Source organism: Callorhinus ursinus, unplaced genomic scaffold, assembly GCF_003265705.2.
Source record: "Callorhinus ursinus isolate GAN/ISIS: 27379988/994484 unplaced genomic scaffold, GSC_fseal_2.0 scaffold18, whole genome shotgun sequence".
Classification (NCBI taxonomy): Eukaryota; Metazoa; Chordata; class Mammalia; order Carnivora; family Otariidae; genus Callorhinus; species Callorhinus ursinus.
Window position 1 is genome coordinate 19086252 of NW_027397080.1, and position 17382 is coordinate 19103633.

At 44.8% G+C, this 17382-nt stretch overlaps 1 pseudogene; it reads left to right on the forward strand.

The window, feature by feature from the left end:
- Nucleotides 1-14064: 14064 nt before the first annotated feature.
- LOC112811721 (cytochrome c pseudogene) overlaps nt 14065-17382 on the forward strand; it is a 47509-nt pseudogene continuing 44191 nt past the window's right edge.

A 17382-nucleotide genomic window follows, 5' to 3' on the forward strand; every position in this document is an offset into this window, starting at 1 on the left:
TGACAGGTGGGAATTATACTTGTGAACACAGCATAATGTATAGACTTGTCAAGTCACTATGTTGTACCCCCGAAACCAATGTAACATGGTGTATCAACTATACTTCAGGAAAAAAATAAATAAAATTTAAAAAGATGTTTTAAAAAGGACTTAAATAAAATATATCAAAATTTGTGCTTGTCTTTGGCTGGTGGGTCTAAATATGGTTTTAAAAATTCTTTGCACATTTCCCTTTTTCCAAATTTTTAGACATGCATTAATTACCTTTCTAATAACAAAATAAGATGCATTTCTTTTTAAGGGCAACAGAAAAAGAAAGTGGGCCCAGGAAGCCTGGGAGGTAGCACATTCTCAAATTCGTCACATCCGATAGAGCTGATAACCTGGGGCAAAGGCGACCCTAGGCTCAAGAAAGGACTTCTGCCAGACATTTTGGCCTCCCAGAAAGCCAGCTGCCTTCCAGGTAGGGCCTGAGGGCAGGGACACAGAGGCTGCTGTGTCCTCCAAGCGTCTCCCACTCCGGGTACTGATTAGAGATAGAGCCAGTTGGCACTCACTGCCCAAGACAACTGTGATTCATTCGTCCCTCTTGCAGAGAATGTTAAATAGCTGTCTGCTCTTGGCTCTCTAAACCCACCCAGCCAGACAGCCCTTGGGGACTGAAAGAAGCCAAACCCCACCCACCGCGTGCAGAGCTAGACAGAGAGACTGACATGGATTTAAGAAGAACCGTGGTGTGCGTGAACCAGGAAGTAGGAGCAGGGGACAGAAATACATCCATCCAGCACTGCTTCCTGGGTCCTCTGCTGTATCGGAAGCTCCTTCAGGCCCAGAACTTTTAGTCCAGCACGTCCGCCCTCCAGCCCTGATTACAGGGTTGTCTACCTTGTAGAGACTTCATAAATAGTCATTCATTGGGTGAACCAAGAGCATCCTATCATTTAGGCAAACAGCTTATTTGAGGTGTGGTGCATTCATCTTGGGAAATCACCAAGAGGCTGGAAAGTTACAGCACTAGGCAGAGGACTGGCAGGGAGGAGATCTTAGTTGGGGGACTGGGAAGGATATAAGGCTCATCACAGAATCCCCTTATATTCTTCCATCCGTCCGCACCCCCACGCTGCTGACTCTGAGTGCAGCTACTGCCCGGCGGGGCGCCCCCTCCTATCCCCGAGAAGCACCATGAGGACACAGGGAAGTGAAGGACAGCCCGCGTCCTTCCGCAGTCCCACTCGGGTTGGCTGGAATATCTTATACTGTCCCCTGAGTGTGAGTCCCAGCTCTGCCACTTAAGAGCCAAGTCAGGTATCCAATAGGCAACAGACTACAGAATAATTATGTAGGGAATCTGTCATTTTTTTAAAAAATTCAGTTTTTGAGTTCTTCCAAATCTGACATAAGTCATCTCATTCCCACAACAACCTATGATGAAGGGGCTACTCTTCTCCACATTTATAGACAAAAGAAGCCCAGATTCAGAGAGGTTTAGTACATTTCCTGCAGTCATAGGTTAGTAAGTGGTGGAGCTGGGATCTGAACCAAGTCTGATGACTTTACTGCCTAGGTTCTGTCAGCAGGCCAAGCCGCCTTCCGTCCACACCTACCTGAAGGCACGGCTGAGAGGCTCAAGAGGCTCCCGTACAGGAAAGTGTGCTGGGAACTCCAACACATAGTATGAGGTGGGCTGGTGGCGAACATGGGAGTGGGGGGGGGGGGGGACTGGAAAATTTCATGACCACCTACCACACCTGCATCTGTCCCACAACCTCCTCTACTCCTATGAGGGTGGTTGGCCCTCAGGCGGCCCATCCCTCTGGAGGTGGGCAGGAAGGAATTTTCCCTGCTCTGGAACCAAGAGCGGTTTCACAATGAGGGCTGTGTCTCATGGGTTCTCTGTGTCACCCAATCTATCTATCCATCCGCTGACAATGTCACGCGCTCAGCACAGTGCCAAGCCCCTGTCGCCACTGGGGGCCCGGGTCAAGCTAGTGGATGTGGGTCTTGGCCCCGTGAAGGCTGCCTGACTGCAGGGCCCTAAGGAAAGAGAGTCTAACTAGAGAAAGGCCTCTCTCAGATACTACTGGACATAAATAAGCACAGGCGACAGGTCACATGCCACATTAGCTGCTGATTGACTTCACCACACAACTCACTACACATTCAACATGGTTACTGAACACCTTCTCAGCGGGGCTGGGTGGTGCAAGGGTCAGCCTACATGGGCTCCAGAATCAGACAGATCTGGGTTGGAAGCTGGTGCTGCTTCTTCCTCATTGGGTAACATTCACTGAATCACTTCACCCTTCTGAGTGGCAGTTGTCACATCTGTCAGCTGTAAAATGGGGCTAATGTGACCCGCTCACAGGATTTCTGTGAGAAGCAGAGAGGTGATCACTCATGGGCTTTGGCACAGTGCCTGCCATACACTAGTTACTTAGTAACTATACCTGCATGTGGCCAGAGCCGGTCCTACTGGGGGTGGGGAGAGGTAAATAGGATGAGTATCAAAAAACTTTGCCTTTGAGGATTTCATATTCAGTAGTGGAGGCAGAAAAGTACAGTGCTGTACTATAATAATGACTGCATATAACATACAGTTATTTCATTTAATCCTTGTCCAAGATCAAGCAACAAAAAAAGTTGCAGAGGCAGGATTTGAACCCAGGTCTGGCTTACTAAATGAGATAATGTGTGTGTGTCCGTGTGTGTGTGTGTGTGTGTGTGTGTGTGTGTGTGAGAGAGAGAGACAGAGACAGAGACAGAGAGACAGAGACAGAGAGACAGAGACAGAGAGACAGGCGGGGGTTGGGGGAGATTGAGAGAGAGAAAGAGAACAGGAGAGATTGATTTATTTGGAGGAAAAGGATTAGATCCTGAGTCAGGAGACCTAGGAATGAATCTCTCTTTTGGATCAATTTCCCTAGTGGCTATGTATCAGGAAACAAACAAACAAAAAGCATTTGAAAACTAATGTGTCAATGTGTTATGCACATGTCAGGTTGATAATTCTTACATACCCAGGAGGAAACTGAACCCAGACATGGTCTTATAGATAGAAAATTACAGACCCAAGATCTGAAACTTGGTCTGATTGTTTTGGGTCCAATTTTATTTTTTAAATAAGAATTGTGTATACACAAGTAGTACAACATGATGTTTTTACATATACAGTGAAATCATTACCACAGTCAAGCTAATTAGCATATCCAACTCCTCACATAGTATTTTTGGTGAGTGTGGTGAGAGCACCTGAGATCTATTCTCAGCAAATTTCCAGTATATAGTACAGTATTATTAATCATAATCACCTTGCTGTACATTAGATCTCTAGAACTTACTTGTTTTACCTAACTGCAACTCTCCAATTTCCCTCATCTCCCCCCCCACAACTACTGTTCTATCTCTGCTTCTATGAATTCAACTTCTTTAGATTCCACATATAAGTGAGATCATGCAGTATTTTTCTTTATGTGTTTGGCTTATTTCACTTAGCATCAAGTTCTTCATGTTCATTCATGTTGTCATAAATGGCAGATCTCCTTCTTTTTTAAGGTTGATTAATATTCATACATGTATATATAACAAGCACTTTATCCCTTTGTCTGTCAACCCACACTTAGGTTATTTTTATACCTTGGCTATCGTAAATCATGCTTCAAGGAACATGGAAGTGCATATAACCCTTCACGGTACCGATTTCATCTCCTTTGGATATATAACCAGAAGAGGCATCGCTGTATCATATGGTAGTTCCATTTCTAATTTTTTAAAAGATTTTATTTATTTATTTATTTATTTATTTATTTATTTGAGAGAGAGCAAGCATGAGGGGAGAGGCAAAAAGGGAGGAAGATGGACAAGCAGATTACCCCCTGAGCACAGAGCCGGAAGCAGGGCTCAAGCCCTGCTTGATCTCATGACCCTGAGATCATGACCTGAGCCAAAACCGAGAGCCTAATGTTCAACTGACTGAGCCACCCAAGTCCACCTCCACTTCTAATTTTTTTTTAAAGATTTATTTATTTATTTATTTATTTATTTATTTATTTATTTATTTTTAGAGAAAAGGAGAGCAAGAGCAGGAGGAAGGGCAGCGGGAGAGAATCTTTCAAGTATACTCACCACTGAGCAAGGAGCCCAACATGGGGCTTGATCCCACAACCCAGGAGATCATGACCTGAGCTGACACCAAGAGTCAGACACTTAACCAACTGAGCCATCCACGCGCCCCATCCACTTTTAATTTTTTGAGGAAACTCCATACTGTTTTTCATAATGGCTGTAGCTATTTACATTCCCACCAAAACAGTGTACAAACTTTCCTTTTTCTCCACATACTCACAAAACTTAATTTTGTCCTTTTGATAACAGCCATCCTAACCAAAATTCATTGCAGTTCTGATTAGCCTTTCTCCAATGATTAGTGATGTTGAGCACCTTTTTTGTTTACCTTTTGGCCATTTGTATGACTTCTTTGTATAATGTGTACCTAGGTTCTTTGCCCATTTGAAATCTGGGTTTGTTTTGTATGTATGAGTTCTTTATGTATTTTTTATATTAGCCACCTATCAGCGATACGGTTTGCAAATATTTTCTCCCAGGTCGCTTTCTCATTTTGTTGATTGTTTCTTTTGATGTGCAGAAGGTCTTTAGTTTGATGCAGTCCCACTGGTTTATTCCTACTTAGCTGCCTGTGCCAGTCTGACCTCAGTCTGTGCTCTCCCCCATGGGTGACGCCATGCAGCCAGCCTTGAAGGATGGGAAATTCGCCACATGTCTGCCAATGATGCAATATATTGACCAATCATTCATTGTTCATCACTCCTTTTGAGGAAGTGATGGATTTGTACAACAGTAGTGGTGTCTCCTGGGTGACCTAATCATGACACTAGGCAGCGAAGCCAAGTCAAGAGAAAATGCTTTCACCAAGTCAGCACATATTTATGACCTACTGTGTACTCAGCGCTATGCTAACCCCTCAGCACATAGCACCAATCTCTTCCTACGCTTCCAGGTTTGTGAGGAGCCAAGGCAGGCACCCACCAAATATCCAACAACACAAGACTCTAAACTTTTACTTTGAACTCTAATTATTAAGATCTTGGAACCAGGGGAGCCTAGCTGGCTCAGTCCGAGAAGCATGAAACTCTTGGTCTCAGGGTCTGAGTTCAAGCCCCATATTGGGTGTAGAGATTACTAAAACATCAATAAATAAACAACAACAAAAAAGACCTTGGCATCATACAGAGCTGGGTTCAAAACTGGGCTCTGATACTCAATGTCCGTTGTGATTCTGAGGTAGCCACTTTACCACTCCGAGCCGTGATATGGAGGTAGGAGGAAGCTAAGTGATGAGGGCTGATACCAACTGCTCCCACATTGTGCAAGACAGGGTGGGTTTCAGGACCACTCAGGGGAAGCACTAACAGCCTCGTGGTTAAGAACTGGCTATGCAGCTTATCAAAGACAGAATGCTAACGGTTCCATCCGAGCTGCATGCAAGTCACTCAACTTCTCAGAGCACTGCTTCTTATAAGGAAGAGAAGGCAGTGACAGGAAGCTTCCTGAAGCAGGTGGGGCTTGTGTAAGACCACAGGAAAGGAAGCCAGGCCGGGGAAGAGGAATAGCAAATCTCCACGGATGAGGCCGCACACGGGCACACCTGAGAGTGTCGACCAGACTAACAAAGAATCTGGGGTATGCTAGCAGCCTCCCCACGGCCTGCCAGGGGCCTCCCATGGCACCACCCCCTCGTCCAGAGACACGGACGGAGGCCCAGAGGCACCACGCTTCTGGACGCCCCCCCGCCCCCGCCAGGGTGAATTTCCGGTCCCAGGGTGCACCGCGAGGCCTACGCCCCCGTGGGAGGCCCTGATTGGTTTACCGTCCAACACTGAGCTCTCCTATTGGGCAGAACTTCGCGCCCACAGCCTCAATCCGCTGAGGTGGGGCGGCAGGGTGGCCCAGCGAATGGGTCTGTCCCCAGTCACAGCCAGCAGGGTGCCACTGCCGAGAACTTTCTGCACTGTGAGAGTTCACAGGTTGAGCTGGCACATATCCCTGACTTAACGTGCCACCCCTCAGTGTCGTTTGATCCACAGATGGATTCGAGTCCGTCCTTCATGTCCATATTTATGAGGCATTGGCCAGGGTGGTGTTGTCCATGGCCCTGGAACAGCATCTGTGTACCCACCCCAGGACCAAGATGGGGAAATTACTTCCTTTGCTCATGAATTAGAAGCCTAGATAGTATTTTATTGATGGATGCCATGGCTTAAGCACCAGGAAGAACATCGATAATCATGATGCAGATGAAGCCCATGTCTACAAAGAATGTCTGCTTCCTCGGAGAGAGAAAGAGACATTTGCAGAAATATAATACAAAGTGGAAAGGATCTATGCCTCAAAAGAGATGAAGACAGGGTGCTCTGGGAAGGCCTCATGGAGTAGCACCGGAACTCTGGAGCAAGAGGGAAGGAGCAGATGGCTCCTTAGGATAATGCCACTCTGGCCATCACTGAGTGTTGGGGACAAGTGCTCTCTCTCTCTCTCTCAGCAGGAGGCAGGGGAGTGTGATGGTTAGAAACACAGGTCTTAGAGTCAGTCCACTTGGTCTCAAATTCCCGGTTTTTCGTTTCTAACTCTGTGACCTTCCCCCACCTGCCACCCAGGGTAATAAGGTTTGAATGAGGAGGGTTATTACTAATTGTCAAATGGATAATCCCATGCTCACAAATCCACACGGCACAAACTAAAGAAGCCACAACGTCAGGACTGGAACTGTGGACCCTTCACTTTCCCAGACACCATCCCCTTCCCCAATGGCTTACAATGTTCGCATGATAAGGAGAGATGATGAAGCAGACAGACTGGATTTTCTCAACCTCATACCTACCTGCTCACTGGTGGTCCTGGGTGATGCACAAAAGGCTCAGGGGAGTCCCTGAAGCCAGTTTCCCTTCTTGGTCTGACATCTGCCAGGTTTATGATGTTGTTGCTGAATGTGCCCTGACCTTCTTGCAGGCCGTGATCTGGAGCTGAGCTTTCCCCGGATGAGGTGCACCCCTTCACTGGTTGAGGAAGAGAGAGACTGACCCCTGCCCTCTATGGCCTCTCATTAAGAGGGGGTCAGCACTGAGGGACATGCAATTGTTTCCAATCCTTTAATTCTCCATGTTTCTTAACTCTTTCTTCCCCACATCCTCCCCCAGGATCTTAAGAACAGGGGAGGCCTCTAGCGTGACTCTAGACCTTTCCCAGCTTAGGGTCAAGTTTCATCATTGGTTGGCACTCCCCTTCTGGTTGTTGGTTGTTGGTTGTCACCATATTCTCATCAGTAAGAGCTTTATTTTAGGTGTTTATTTAAAGTAGGCTCCACACTCAGAATAAGACCTGAGCTGAGATCAAGAGTCATATGCTGAATGCACTGAGCCACCCAGGTGCCCCAATAAGAGATATATTTTACAGGCCCAGCAAGGAAAGGGTTGTTGGGCCTTGCTCTGCATATTGTGATTGCCTTTATCTTAATACTAACCCCAAAGTAATCATCTTTGCCATTGTCCTGTGTACTCCTCAGGGACCAGCTCTGTTTCTGATTCATCCCTGTGTTCCCAGAATTGAGCACAAGGCCAGGTGCAGACTAGGTGCTCTGTGAATATTTGAGCAGGGTATAGACAGATGACACAGCTCATTCATTTGGGCCTAGGCACTCGGGAGCCTACTTCCCAACAGGAAATTGTCCCAATAAGATTTCAACCTCTGACCAGATCTAGGTTGTTGGCTGAAATTTCCCCATTTGGTAATTCATCTTTTGGGGTTTCTCATTGCTTTCCCTGGCCCCCTGGAGTTTGAATTCTCTTTTAAAATCAACCAGTCAGTGGTTCTTCACCTGGGATCTGGAAGAGTTTTAAGAGGTTCACAAATCCCCCAAAACTCTGTGCAGAATTTTCACAGGTGAGAGGGTACTGTTTTCTGGTGGTGACCACTAACCTTCATCAGATTTCAAGAGGGCCTGGGAGGAGAAGAGGTGAAGAGGTACACTCAGGAGGAGGGCTGCACCTGGAGACTCTCCGAAGTCCCAGATCATCAGTGTTCCTGTAACTTTTATTTCACCCGTCTTGTCATTGATAGAGTGGGGAGAGCAGAACTTGCCTCTTGCCTCATAGGGTCTTTGTCAGGATTCAGTGCATTTTTGAGGTCAGGTAAATTGGACTGGGTCTCCTATGTACACCCCTCCCACACACTTAAATTTTAAAGAATTTCCATTGTTCTTAAAGACTGACCATGGTCCCCTTTCTCCTCACAAGCCTGGCTTCTTCCCACTAAAGGATCTTTGCACTTCCTGTTCCCTCTTCCTGGAGTGCTTTCTCAGATAAGCCTCTTTGCCTGGATAATTCCTGCTTATCCTTCAGATCTCTGCTCAATATCTGTTCTTCAAGGACGGCATCCCTTACCTCCTTGATCTAGAACCAGATCAAAACCTTGCTTCACATGCTCTTAGAGTGAACTGCGCCCTGCTGCTGTGGTAATTTTGTGATTTTATGTCGATTCCTGTGATGCCTGAACAGATGTCTGGCACCACCACTGGACTGTGGGCTCCAGGAAAGCAGGGACCACACCCGTTTTCCCTTCCATTTTATTCCACCACTTGGTGCAATGTGTGCACACAATAGGCACTGAATAATGTGTGTTAGGAACAACAAAACTGTCTTGTTTTTGCATACTGGAGTAACCCCAGCTGAAAGAGTTTCTCTAATGCCTTTTTATGGTTTCTCTAGAGTTCCCCAGGAGGGCTTGTTCACGTGGATGGTGTGCAATGGTCATTCTGGGCGTGGACTCTGGAACCACACTGCCTGAGTTCAAATTCTGGCTCTACCATTCACTAACCATATGGCCCTGAGCAGATTATTTATTCTCTCTGTGCCTTGGTTTTCCTCATCTATAAAATGGTGGTGGATTATAGCATCTACCTCAAAGGGTGTTTGTGAAGATTTGCTGAATTCATATATAGAAACCCTGACAGGTAAAGGGTTCTTGAAGGGGGAGTCGACGGTGGCCAACATACAACAGACTTTCCAGTCTCTCTTTAGCTGCCTTAGGCTGGGCATCAGGAGACGTGCAAGGGCTGAGGAAAAGGCAGCCCTGCCCCGGTACCCACCCAGACCCATCTCGGCCAGCCTTGCAGTGAGTGTGCTTGACCATCGTGCTCAAAAATAAGACACCGATTAGTCTGATCCAGTGGTGTGTTCAAGCCAGCTCGTACCAGCTCTCAAGAGCCGGTGTGGGCATCTCTTCCTAACTCTGCATTCTGTGATGTCAGATTGGTAGCTTGAAACCAAGCACAGAGGGAGTCTTTACAACATAAAAGTCAGAAAATGCTACAAATCAGAGCTTTTTTGGTTCTCCTTGGACAGCTGGTTGTTAAACATTTAACATCACACCCCTACCTCAGGCTATATCCTATGCCCACACCAGAAAGATCATCATGGGGCTTCCAAAAGGCCATGGGGTACTTCTTACTCCAGTTGTCTTTAGCAAACCAGACAGCTGAACTGTGGGGATCGGCCAGCCACACAGAGACAAGGCCTTGTGACCACCCCAGTCACCCTGAGCTACAGCGTCAGTGAGTTGGTGCTTTGAGATCCTCAGATGACAAATCAGATAACGTGATTACAGCTGTCTTCTGGATCAACCAGAGGGTCTGAAAAGAGCAGTGTGGCACAATGGACACAGCCATGGACTAGCACTTCTAGGCTTGGTTCCCTGGCACCTTGGGCAAGTCAGTTCTCCTGTCTGGGCCTCAGTTTCCCAAGGAAGGAATGGAAGAGGCATTGAGTAAGGTCCCTAAGGGCTCTCTCTAAGAACCATTCTCTTTCAAAGTGCAGAGTCAGCCCTGGATCTCTCCATGTGGCCTTAGACAAGTCCCTTCATCTTTCTGAGTCCTCAGTTTCTGCATCTGTAAGTGGGGAGAATTGTTCTGAGGTATAAGTCAATTGTGGAAATCATGCCCCCTGCCCTCAAGGGGCCCCAGTCCTATTGGAGACATAAAACATATCCACTCGGATCCATGAGAAATGAGTTTCCCAAAGTGGGATTCAAGAAATGGTTTTAGTCAGCATGCAGAGTTGTATTTTCTATTTAATAATTGCATACATATGCATTTATTTTATGGTGTTTCAGGAAGAAAAAATCGTAAATAGCAATCCACACCCAAGAGTTCATGGATACTATTGCTAAGAATAACAACACATTTTTATTTATTTTTTTAAAGATTTTATTTATTTATTTGACACAGAGAGAGACAGTGAGAGAGGGAATACAAGCAGGGGGACTGGGAGAGGGAGAAGGAGGCCCCCTGCCAAGTGGGGAGCCCAACGCAGGGCTAGATCCCAGGACCCGAGGACCACAACCTGAGTCGAGGGCAGATGCTTAACAACTCACCCAGGAGCCCCAACAACACAGTTTTAAAGTGAATTGTTTAACATCCAACTTAAAGAAAAATGTCCAGTACATTAAAGTACAGATCATAGGGGAAATTTCACAAGTGAAGCTCCGTGAATACTGAAATCAAAAGTATTCTTCCCAAAATGGAGGAAGCAGGCTTCCTTTGATTCTGATGCTCTAGGACAACAGGTGGAAGTTGCCACAAGGTAAACTCAGGCTTCACATATGGAAGACCTCAGCAGCAATCCACAGGGGAGAACTCCAGGATAGGGGCCTCTAGGAGAGCTTGGCAGGCTGTTTGGCAGGGTTGTTCTAGAAGCCAGCAGATCAGTTAGGGTGCTTTGGGCTGAAAGCAACAGAAACCATGCCTCCAAGTGGCTTAAACCAGGAGGGATTTTTATAGGCCTCATAACTGAACATTGGGCTGGTTCTGTAGCAGCCCCACAGTGTCTTCAGGGTCCTGTTTGTCTCTCTGCTCTGTGGTGTACAAAGCTGACCCTACCTAAGGCTCCTCTTGTAGCTAGTGAAGGATGGCTGCCTTCTGGATGTCGTGCTTCCTTTGGCCACAGCTAGAGGAAGAGAGAGGTCTTACCTGCCATCAAACAAAAGTCCTTCCTTTAAGTCTGTCTGGGACAACTTGGATCACCTCCCCATCCCTGAACCAATAACTGTTGCCAGAGGAATGCTCTTCCCTGCTTGGCTTAAGCCTGGATTTCTGAACCAGTCACTGGACATGGGATCACCAGGAATGTCCTGAACTAAACTGGGCCGAGGTAAACTTCCCTGACTATATTATTGCTGCCCTGGGGAAAGAATGGAACAGTTGGAGAGATATCCCCAGTGCTCTTCATCACCATCATCACTATCATCATCATTGTGGGATGACCACCAAGGTCATTTCCTTTTCTTTCTGAACACACAGCTGGACTACATTTCCCAGACTCCCTTGCAGTCAGGTATGGCCATGTGACAGTTCTGGCCAATAGAATATGGGCGAAAGTGATGTGTACCACTTAGCTGTCTGGAATAGGAAATGTTTCTAAGGCAAAGTTGGCAAACTTTTTTGGTAAAGGGCCAGATAACAAGTATTTTAGACTTTACAAAACATATACAATCTCTGTCGCATACTCTTCTTTCTCCTTCCCCCTTGCCCCTCTTCTCCTCTTCCTCCTCCCCCCACCTCCTCCTCTTCTACACAATGCTTTGGAAATGGAAATCCATTCCTAGGTTTAAGGCTATATAAAAACAGACTGCTAGCTGGATTTGGTTCACAGGTAGAGTTTGCAACCTCTGTTCTAGGGTAGCACTGGGACCCACATGCGGAAGATGACAGAGGCACAAGGTGGAAGGAGCCTAGATCCCCAAACCACTGCATAGAGGAGAATCCCCAAATAGGAGCAGCTCATTGACTGTAACTGGAATGAAGAGAAAACGTTTCTTTATTTAATTTTTTTATTATGTTATGTTATGTTAATCACCATACATTACATCATTAGTTTTTGATGTTGTGTTCCATGATTCATTGTTTGCACATAACACCCAGTGCTCCATGCAGTACGTGCCCTCCTTAATACCCATCACTGGGCTAACCCATCCCCCCACCCCCTCCCCTCTAAAACCCTCAGTTTGTTCCTTGGAGTCCATATTCTCTCACGATTCATCTCCCCCTCCGATTTCCCCCCTCATATTTTTTTAACATTCTTTTCTTATTATTAAGCATAACATATAACTTATAGTTTAACTATTTTTTAAAGATTTACTTATTTATTTTGGGAGAGCGAGAGTGAGCATGTGAGTGGGGGGAGGGGCAGAGGACGAGGAAGAGAGAGAATTTCAAGCAGACTCCCTGCTGAGTGTGGAGCCTGATGTGGGGCTTGATCTCATGACCCTGAGATCATGACCTGAGCCAAAAGCAAGAGTTGGACATCAACCAACAGCCACCAAGGGCCCCTTCACTATGTTTAAGTGTACAATTTAGTGGCATTAAATACATTCATGTTGTTTTGCAACCACCATCCATCCCCAGAACTCTTCATCTTGCAAAACTAGAACTCTGTCCCCCTTAAATAATAGCTGGCTATTCCCACTCCCCCAGTCCCTGGCCACCACCATTCTACTTTCTGTCTCTATGAATTTGACTACTCTAGGTACTTCGTATAAATGGAATCCTACAGTATTTGTTTTTGTATCTGGGTTATTTCACTTAGCAAATGTTTTCAAGGGTCGTTCAAGTTGTAGCAGGTGTCAGAATTTCCTTCCTTTTTAGGCTGAATAATATCCCATTATATGCATACACCACATGCTTATCCATTCATCTGTCAGTGGACATTTGGGTTGTTTCTAACTTTTTGGATATTGTGAAAAACACTGCTATAAACACTGGTATACAAATATCTGTTAGATTTCCTGCTTTTGATTCTTTTGGGTATATTCCCAGAAGTAGAATAACTTTTATTGTTTCAAACCTCTGAAATTTCTAGAGTTTATTGATTGTAACAAGTCTTGACAAATGCAGTTGCTCATTGTCACTATGAACTAAGGGATCTCTTGGGCACCCACTGTGTGTGCAGTACTAAATGAAGGACTTTATATAAATTTTGTTTGGTGATCTGATTTAATCTAAGCAACCCGGTAAAGAAACTGAAGTTTGGAGAAGTTAAATCAATTGTCTAAAACTACATAACAAAGAAGCCATCATCTCTGCACTTGAGGAGCTCCCAGGTAGTGGGGGAGACAGACAAAAAAACAGATCCTTTGAACACAGCATGACATGTATGTGTTGGATGAAACTGAAAATGTTTTGAAAGTCTTTAACTCAGGGCAAAATGGGGTAGGCAGTGGTCAAAAAAGGCTCCCCAGAGGAAGTGATGTCTAAGCTAAGTCGCAAGAAAGGAGGAGGCATTGATCTGACGAAAGGTTGAGAGAGAGGGCTTAGGCAGACAGATCAGCATGTGCAAAGGCCCAGAGGTGAGTAAGAGAGCACATGATTTATCTGCAAAGCTGCCAGAAGAGGCCGGATCCCAACCCACGGCTGTGGGCGCTGAAGCCTGTGTTTACCTGTAGGGTTGTCTTGCCTCCTTGGAATGGGGAAGAGGGAAGGGAGTGAGAAAGAGTGGACAACAGCCTCTGAGATCTCTCCTAAGCCTGAAGCTATAGTTTCATGATGGCCTGAACCAACACCTTCAAACGCATTCTCCATCATTCTCAGAAAACAGGCAACAGGGGATCCCCATACCATACCCTCTGGTCTTCACATTGTAAGTGTTCTGTGAATCTCAAGAATTCTGTGAGAAGCCATTTGTGAATGAGAGTGTATCTGAGCATGTAATTTTTCCTCACCTTTTGAAGATCCTTTGGAGGGTCCAAGGGGTCAGGCTAAGGTTTTATCCTTCTTTGTGGAAACTGGGGCAGGCGGGCAGCCTCCCGGCCTCTTGTCTTGGTTGCTCTTCCTCTTTGGTCCCTTCTCACTTCTGCTCAGCCTCACCTTGGCCCAGTACAGGGGCTCCTCTGCCCTTCTATTTGCAGGTCTTTGGGAGCTGCCACCGGACTATTGGAGAGAGCAGACATCTGGCTTGCGAGTGGGCATCTTCGTTTCGCACCTGATGAAAGAGCAATTTAAAAATGAGTGATGTTGAGAAGGGCAAGAAGGTTTTTGTTCAGAAGTGTGCCCAGTGCCAGACCCTGACAAAGGGAGGTGAGCACAAGACTGGGCCAAATCGCCGTGGTCTGTTTGGGCAAAAGACAGGTCCGGCACCTGAATTTTCTTACATGGATGTTAACAAGAACAAAGGCATCACCTGGGGAGAGGAGACACTGATGGAGTATTTGGAGAATCCCAAGAAGTACATCCCTGGAATAAAAATGATCTTGGCTGGCATTAAGAAGACAGGGGACAGTGCAGACTTGATAGCTTATCTCAAAAAAGCTACTAAGGAGGGGCACCTGGGTGGCTCAGTTGGTTGGGTGTCTGCCTTAAGCTCAGGTCATGATCCCGGGGTCCTGGGATCGAGCCCCACATCTGGTTCTCTGCTCTTTGGGGAGGCTGCTTCTCCCTCTCCCTCTGCCTGCCACTCCCCCTACTTGTGTTCTCTCTCTCTGTCAAATAAATAAATAAAATCTTAAAAAAAAAAAGCTACTAAGGAGTAATAGTTGGCCACAGCCTTACTTATTAGAAAACAAAAATGTCTCATGACTTTTTAAATGTGTACCGTATTTAAATTGATCTCATACACTAGAATTCAGATCATGACTGGCTGATAGAATATTTCTTTTGGACAGTCCTGATTTAAATAAGATTGGCTTGTGGTTAAATGCATGTGATCAACTTTCTGAACTTTGCTAGGAATTCTGGTTCAGCAAGTACTATCATGTTTTTCCCGTCTAAAGATACGATTGGAATTGATTAGTAACGTTCAGCTTTTTTTTTAATATTTTATTTATTTATTTGACAGAGAGAGAGAGAGCACAAGTAGACAGAGCGGCAGGCAGAGGGAGAGGGGGAACAGGCTCTCCGCTGAGCAGGTAGTGCGATGCGGGGCTTGATCCCAGGGCCCTGGGATCATGACCTGAGCCGAAGGCAGACGCTTAACAACTGAGCCACCCAGGCGCCCCGTAACGTTCAGCTTTTCCCAGAGATGGTAAATGCCAGCTCTAAACCTGTAGAAGATTGGTTTTATATTAGATTTATATAACTAGTTATATTAATATGTTTATATATATATATAATATATTTCATATATCACTGCTATAGAGAACAGCAAGACTCCACTCACTATGTTTCAAGTTGTGTTCATTGGCCTGTTAACGGCAAGGGCTAAAGATTAGCTGGCTATGTCCACTTTCTTTTTGTGGTCTTAACTACACCAATTTAATTAACATACCCTGCATCAAAAATGTTGCCTTTTGCCTCATGAATGACATTTTAGTGTGGTTTATGTATCGTATTAAATAGACTATTTAGCACTTCTCACATTTTGTAGATGATCTATAAGGTCAGATGCTTTTAAAATTCAGTGTGACAAGACATGGCAGCAAATTTGGCTTGTGAATTTTTTACTAAGTCAGATTAGGTCATAATTCAGGATTGTCTTCTAAACAGCTATTCAAAGACACAACTGTAAAATTACCATATACGTATGATTGGTAATGGTGCTTCTGCCAACTCGTTAGAAGGATTGGAGGAGAGGGGCACATGGGTGGCTCAGTCGGTTAAGTGACTGCCTTCGGCTCAGGTCATGATCCCAGGGTCCTGGGATCGAGCCCCGCATCAGGCTCCCCGCTCGGCGGGAGGCCTGCTTCTCCCTCTCCCACTCCCCCTGCTTGTGTTCCCTCTCTCACTGTGTCTCTCTCTGTCAAATAAATAAATAAAAATCTTTAAAAAAATAATAAAAGAAGGATTGGAGGAGATATATCAGCACAAATTTGTAAATTATGTGATAAGGTTTTAGATAATTAAAAACAAAATCACATATCAAAATAAAAATTAACTCATACTGGATCAGAGACCTAAATGTAAAACTTAAAACTGTAAGAATTCTTTTTTTTTTTAAGATTTATTTATTTAGGGTGCCTGGGTGACCCAGTTGGTTAAGCATCTGCCTTCGGCTCAGGTCATGATCCCAGGGTCCTGGGATTGAGTCCTGCATCAGGCTCCTTGCTCAGCGGGGAGCCTGCTTCTCCCTCTCCCTCTCCCTCTGCTGCTCCCTCTGCTCGTGCTCTCTCTCTGTGTCAAATAAATAAATAAAATCTTAAAAAAAAGACTTATTTATTTATTTGAGGTGGGGGAGGGGCAGAGGGAGAGGGAGAGAGAGAGAATCCCAAGCCGACTCAGTGCTGAGCACAGAGCCCGATGCAGGGCTCGATCTCATGACCCTGAGATCATAACCTGAGCCGAAATCAAGAGTCAGATGCTAAATCAACCCACTCCGGTGCCCCAGAACTATAAGACTTCTTGAAGAAAACATTAGGAAAAATCCTGTATGATCTTGAATCAGTGAAAGATTTCTTAGGTACAAAAACCCCAAACCATAAAGGAAAAATTGATCAATTAGATTTCATTAATATTAAAGACTTTTGCTCTTCAAAAAGCACCATTAAGAGAATGAAAAGACAAGCCACAAAATTAAATAAAATGTTTGCAAACAACAACAAAAAATTAAATTGTTAAAAAAATAAATGAAATATAATCAAAGTAAATAAAAACAGAGTTATAAAATATAAAAAAATAAAATGCAAGCAATAAAATGTTTGCAAATCAGGCATCTGATAAGGAACTTTTTGTCCAGAATTTATCAATGCTCAAAACCTAATAATAAGAAAATAGCCAACCGAATCTACAAACGGGCAAAAGATTTGAACAGATACTTCACAAATAAGGTGCACAGATGGAAAGTGAGCATGAAAAAATTGTCCCGCATAAAATTGTAAAAATTAAAAAGACCAGCTATATCGCGTTGATGAGCATGTGGGATAATGGAATTCTTGTTGGTAGGAAGGTAAAATAGTACAATCGCTCTGGAAAACAGTTGGGCATTTCCTTAAAAAGCTGAACACACACCAGCCATATGATCTAGCCATTCTACTCTGAGGTTTTTCCCCAAGAAAAATGAAAACTTATATCTATACTAAGATTTGTGCATGAATTGTCACACCAGTATTATTTGTCAGAGGCCCACATGTGAAACAATCCAAATGTCCATTAACAGGTGAGTGGATAAACAATTCATTGTGGTACATCCTATAGCTATACAAATGAACGAGCTATGGATACATGCAACAACATAGAGGAATCGCAAAATAATTTTACTGAGTGAAAGAAGTTAGACAAAAGAGAATACATACTGTGTAATTCCATTTTTTTTACAATTGTAGGAAGGATAAACTAATCTATAGTGAAGAACGCAAAGCAGTGGTTGCCTGGGGGTTGGAGAGTGTGCGGGA